Below are 6,956 nucleotides of genomic sequence, written 5' to 3'. Positions count from 1 at the left end.
GGATTTAATCAGCATGTAGGCACTGAATGCTTATAATGTGCAGCAGGATCTTAGACCAAAACGAAGTGCCGAAAGTCACTTGCTTCAAAACTTTGTCCATATGGGGCAGCTACATGGCCTCCAGACAGGAAGTCCTAGGTTCAAGTGTGGCCTCAGGAACTTCCTAGATATATGACTCCGCTCAAATCACTTAGCCCCAATTTCCTACCCTTACAGCTCTTCTGCCTTGGAACCAATGCTTAGTACAAGTCCTGTCATTTTCTTCCAAATTTAGTGATCATTTGCAATAGTGTTACAATACCTCTTTGACTCCTTAAAGTCCTATAAAATGGCAATTATTAATAATAGTATCCATAAGTAAACTGATAATTAATGGAAAATATAATAGGAACAGTCAGAAGATTTGGATACAAATCTTATTACTACTGACTGTATGAGGCTGGGAAGATAATTTTTTCATCTTGAGAATAAGAGATTTAATTTCATGTTTTCTGAGGCTCTTTTAGAAAAGGAAGCCCCAACTTCCTTTACTCAGTATTGTATTCTGGTGCTTTGGAAGCATTCCCTAGAGGGAATAATAAGGAGGTACAGAATTTCCTTACTTAGGATTTACTTTTCTTCTGGATATTGTCCAATTATGATCATTCCTCTCCATTGTCCTCTGGATATCTGGGGAGTGCAGATATTTTAGGAGACAGACCAAAAGTCAGGTATAAAACTGTGTTACTCATAATTACCTGTGATGGTTCTTGTCTCATCTCAGAGAAATAGTTTACTGCCAGTTATAAGCTTTTAAAGCTGGTTTTAATCTCTGAGTACTACACCCCAAATCAGTTAAGCTTGACTGGACAAGTCCAATAAAATATGGCTGTACTCTTGAGCCTCTTCATCATATCCTTTTATTGAACACAGGGGACATTCCTGACCACTCTTGATTCAGTGATTCAGTGATACCGGTAGTAGCAGTGACACCAAATGGTTCATAAAGGACAACTACTTAAAGAGTTGATTTAAAAAAAATTGGGATGAAAAGAGTGGAGTGTGGGGGATACAGGGATGGATAATGAGAAGCAAAAGGAGTAACAGCAGTGAAGATCCAAATTTATCATTATTGTGCTTGTACAAGAATAAGAGGCAGTCCAATTTTCACATCTGTTGGGCTCTGGGATCCTAGCAAGTCCTAGAGAAGTGATGCCACAGAAACAGGACCTTGGGCAGCATTGGAGGGTCTACTTTACTACATGCAAGTGTGGACAAGTTGAGGACCATCAGATCAGGTACCACCAGGATTATGTACAGAGATACTATCTCTGGATGTTGGTGATCTTGAACAAAGACCTGCTCAACTCATTTTAGTCTAGGCTCTTTTTTATAATGTTAAACTCTCATCTGTTTCAAGAATGGCATAAGCATAGGTCACAGTATTGCCTTTATTCTTATCTATAAACATTTCTGGAAAGGATTCTTTCTTCTACTTTTATCCCTAATGTTCTAATTTTTTTCTTACAGATCTTCAGTTTTGTAGTTTCCTCAGCATAAACCCTGACATTCACTTTCCAGTAAGCACTTTGGAATAATTTATTTTGTAAATCTCTATATGGCAGAACAAGAAAAAATGAGTAGATGTTTCAAAGAAACAAATTTAAGCTCAATATCAGGAAAATTTCTTAATAATTATATTTCTCCAAAGGTGAAATGAGCTGCCTTGAGAGGTGATGGGTTTCCCTCTCAATGATCAAAAAGAGGCTAGATGGTTGATTATCAAATATGTTATTAAAGCTTCTGTTAGACTCTATGGCTGCTAAAGTCACTTTCTCCTCTAGGTATTATAATTTCATAATTCAGTTCCTTCAGAAATGAAAGCTATAATTCATAGCTGCGCTCTTTGTGGTGGCCAAAAACTGGAAAACGAGGGGATGCCCATCAATTGGGGAATGGCTGAGCACATTGTGGTATATGTTGGTGATGGAATACTATTGTGCTAAAAGGAATAATAAAGTGGAGGAGTTCCATGGAGACTGGAACAACCTCCAGGAAGTGATGCAGAGCGAGAGGAGCAGAACCAGGAGAACATTGTACACAGAGACTAATACACTGTGGTATAATCGAACATAATGGACTTCTCCATTAGTGGCGGTGTAATGTCCCTGAACAATTTGCAGGGATCTAGGAGAAAAAAACACTATTCATAAGCAAAGGATAAACTATGGGAGTAGAAACACCGAGGAAAAGCAACTGCCTGAATACAGCGGTTGAGGGGACATGACAGAGGAGAGACTCTAAATGAACACTCTAATGCAAATATTAACAACATAGCAATGGGTTCAAATCAAGAAAACATGTAATGCCCAGTGGATTTACGCGTCGGCTATGGGGGATGGGGGGAAGGAAAAGAAAATTATCTATGTCTTTAACGAATAATGCTTGGAAATGATCAAATAAAATATAAAATTAAAAAAAAGAAATGAAGGCTATAATTTTTTTCTTCTAAAATAGATTAAAGGACAGCAACTGTGGGTGAGATGTACTTGTAGTAGAGTTTATTTTGAAATAAAGGGAAAAAAGGTAGGTCTGTAACTAAGGAGCATCTGCACCACAGGTAGGACTTGGCAGTAAAATGGTGGGCTATTTCTGACAGTACATCATTTGCTCTCTGCTTCCAACATGGCTCAGTGGTGGCCAGAAAATTCTCACTTTGCTATTTTTTCCCCTTTGTCATGCTCCATGCGAAAATGGTGTTGGCTATGTTCAAAGCCTCCCTGATTTTAACTCTGTTACTGTCATTGACTTGATATCTCCACTTGAATAGGTGGAGGTCAAGAAAGCTAAGGGAAGTCAATAGTTAGATTTCTGCAATTTCAAAGGGCTAACAAGTCAAGTTTAAAGGAAAAAAATCACCAGAGGTAAAGCAGATGCCTGAATTGATGTGTAAAGTTCAGCAAGCAAAGGAATCAAACGCTGATACAATGAGAGAGCTGTTACTACTGTTTTTTCCTAGTCATTCTACACCCTTTGTTGTCATCCTAAGGATGTTAAAACCCAATGCATTAGAGTCTAATAATGGGTTATGATGCAGGATATGATAGCTATAATTTAGATTTTCTCATTCTATGCCAACCCTGAAGAATAAAGAACAGAAACTTGTATCTCAATTTAATTCAATTGAACTAACATTTATTACCTACCTACTATAAAAAGACTATTGTCCTAGGATTTAGGAAAGATTTATTAAAATATAAATATGTTTAGTCAGAGTCCCTTTCCTCTTGGGGTTTATTGTTTAGTAGGGAGATAGAGAAAAATGACTACAATACAAATTAGTACATGAAATGTACATTGGAAAGGAGTTACCCATGTTTGTTACAGTAACACATATATTAAATTTATTATGATACAGAGATTAACATTGCCCTTGTGCAAAGATGGCATGCAAATTGATGAAGTATTCCATATTAAAATAAAAAAATAATCAATGTGTTATTGGTAGATCAAAAGAGAGAAGGTTATTTCTATAATCATTAAGGAAGGGTTCATGGAAGGGGTGACATTGGTGGCAGAAAGGAAAAGACTGAGAAATATTAAGGAAATATTTTTAAAACATGTCATTGATATTGTCTTGTCAGAATAAGTAAAAACTTAGAGGAAAGAAGTAGGATCATGAATTTTAAGATTAGAATGTCCCTCAAAACCTTCCAGTTCAACCTATACCTTAAAAATATCCCTACTTTAAGATACACAACAGATTGTTCATTCACTTTTTGCTTCAATAACCCCAATAAGAATTAATTTCTCCTGAGATAGCTCATTCCACTTTGGGATATCTCTAATTATTTAGAATATAGACATATCTACAAACACAGACAGACCCAGACATACATCCTTAGGCTAAATAGGAGTCTACCAAAAGGCAGTTTTTCAAGTATTTGAAGATCATTGCCACATTACCATATAATCCAAGTCTTTTCTTCTCTAAGCTAAACATTTCAGTTTCTTTCATCTAGTACTTAAATAGCTTGCATTTAGCATTCTTGCTTTCTCAGATATTGTTACTTTCTAGTTATTTAATATCCCTAGAACTGACCCCAATATTCCAAAGAAATGACCTATTACAGAGAATGTTTGGGAACATATGATGAAGATACTTCTAAATCAATACCAGGACTTTTGGACAGAAATTGTTGTATATCTTAATTCTTCCCTCTACCATTTTCTTCAGCGTGTGGTAAATTTCTGGACTAGTCTGTCATTTATCCTTTAAAAAAAATCTCTAAGAAACAGAATTTACAAAGATAGTCCCTCATATGGGTTAAGAGAAGTACAAGCCAACTGATTTTCTAGAGGAAAAATAATCTATTTAGTTTCATTTAATCCCTGATTAACCAGAATATTAAGGAAAACATGTACTAATTATCCACAGTATTATCCTATTTTTATTTCTGTATAAAGAAAAAGGGGTGTGTTGATTCAAGAGAAGGTTATCAACCAAGATGAGCTGGAAAAGGTCAAATAAACCATATCCATATAATTCATGGGGTTTAATTGTGTATGTGCATGTGTATGTGTGTATGTGTGTGTGTGTGTTAGAGAGAGAGAGAGAGAGAGAGAGAGAGAGAAATTACCCCTTAGAGCAGTTTAGTGACGCCTTTGGTTCACTTTTTAAATTATGGTATTTCAATACATAAAATAAAATATATAATATCATAAAGGAAATTAATGTTGAACTAAAGAGGCAACTTTTCCGTATTCAAAATCTATTCTTTGGGCAAACATTAACCCCAAAAGAAGAATCACTGATCTCTTATAATCCCTTCTTATTTATTAACAGAATTTATTAAAAAGTATATCAGATTCTCCCTCCCTTCCTTACATCAAAGCAGGTATCATCCAGCAAATGGATATGTATATATAGATTATATATTTCAGGTTTCCATTTTTCAGTTCATTCTCTGGTGGTAACATTCACAAGTTATTCTTCAAGTATTATGTCAGTTGTATATGTTCTCTTGTTTCTACTCATTTTGCTGTTCATTATACAATGTAGTTCTTTTCAGATTTTTTTAATTGGCCTATTTATCCTTTCTTTCTGACTGTAATATTCCATCATAATCATGTACCACAATTTATTTAGCCATTTAAAATTGAGGGTTTACACTCAATTTCCAGGTTTTTGCTACACAAAGAAAACTGGTAAAATAATTTGGAGGATAGGTTCTTTTGGGTCTTATTGTGAAATAGACCAATCAATATCTGGGTCTAAGACTATAAACAATTTTACAACTCTGTGAGTATAATTCCAAATTGGTCTACAAAATGGTTGAATCAGTTCACAGTTCCACTAACAGTATATTAGTGCCCCCATTTTCCCACATACCCTCCAACATTTGTCAGTTTACCCTTTTGTCATTTTAGACAATCCAATGGATATCAGATGATACTTAAGAATTGTTTTTGTTTGCATTTCTCTAAACATTAGGGATTTGGTGCATGTTTTCATATACCTCTATATGACTTTGATTTCTACATCTTAAAACTGTCTTTTCCTATCTCTTGTCCATGTACCAATTGGGAGATGGCTCTTATTCTTATAAATTTGTCAAAGTCCTCTATATATTTTATATATGAGACCTCTATCTTAGAGCCAATCTATAAAAATTCTACCTTATTTTTTAAGCTTTCCTTCTGATGTTGGAGTCATCTTTTTTTGGTACAAAACTCTTAAAATGAATGTACTCAAAATTATTCATTTTAAATCTCACAATGCTCTCCATCTCTTCTTCACTCATAAATTCTTCTCCTATCCATGAATCTCATATGATCCCTGTTCTTCTAATTTATTTATGATTTCTTCCTTTATGTCTAGATCATGTACTCATTTTTATCTTATCTTAGTGAATGTTAGCCTACACATGGATATTAGTCTGTACGTAAATATTGATCTATATGGTGTTTCTACCAAACTGATTTCCAATTACCCTAACAATATTTACCAGTGATTTATTATCCCCCAAACCTGGATCTCTGCTTTTGTCAAATATAAAGTTTTTATAATCTTTTACTACTGTCTTGACCCTCTGATCTACTTTTCTAATTCTTGCAATTACCAGACAGTTTTGATAATTGGTGTTTTATAATACAATTTAAAACTTGGTATTACTAGACCTCCTTCCATTATATTTTTCAGGAATTCTTTTGTATTCTTGATCTTTTGTTCTTCCACGTGTATTTTGTTATTATTTTTTCTAGCTCAATAAAATAATTTTTGGTAATTGATTAGGATGGAATTGAATAAGTAGATCAGTGTAGGTAGAATCATCATTTTAACTATATTGGCTCTGTCTATGTACCATAATATATTTCCACTTATTTGTCTGACTTTGTTTATGAAAAAGTATTTTATAATTATATTTATATAGTTTCTGGGTTTGTCTTCATAGATTATTTTATATGGAGTATCTTTTTTATTCTTGTAGGCCTTTGTAAGTAACATAAGCAGATGTGGTTGATTTATGTGGGTTTATTTTATATCCAGCTGATTTGATAAAATTAATTATGGTTTTAACTAGTTTCATACTTGAATCTCTAGGATTTTTCACATATACCATCTTTGCTCCTGCAAAAAGAAAGGGTTTTATTACCTCTTTGTCCATTCTAACACCTTCAAGTTTTGTTCTTCTCTTATCGTTTTTGCTACCCTTTCTAAAATGTTTAAATAATATTGGTAATAATAGGTATCCTTTTTACATTCCTGTTCTTATTGGGAAGGCTTCTTAGTCTCATTATAAATAATACTTGCTGATACTTTTAGGTAGATGCTTCATATCATTTAAAAAATCAATCATATCTATGTTTTCTAGTGATTTTAATAGGAATGAATGTTTATTTTTTTCAAACTTTTTATAAATCTAATGATATAATCATATGGCTTTTATTACTTTTATTAACATAATTAATTAATT

The 6,956-nt window shown here is 33.6% G+C and overlaps 1 pseudogene; it reads left to right on the top strand.

The window, feature by feature from the left end:
- The first annotated feature begins 3,357 nt into the window (after positions 1–3,357).
- On the top strand, positions 3,358–3,457 carry LOC130455671 (U6 spliceosomal RNA; annotated as a pseudogene).
- Positions 3,458–6,956: the final 3,499 nt, after the last annotated feature.

The sequence above is a fragment of the Monodelphis domestica genome, chromosome 7, assembly GCF_027887165.1.
Source record: "Monodelphis domestica isolate mMonDom1 chromosome 7, mMonDom1.pri, whole genome shotgun sequence".
Taxonomy (NCBI): domain Eukaryota; kingdom Metazoa; phylum Chordata; class Mammalia; order Didelphimorphia; family Didelphidae; genus Monodelphis; species Monodelphis domestica.
The sequence above is the reverse complement of the archived record's forward strand: the minus strand, read 5'-3'. Positions and strand labels throughout refer to the sequence as shown.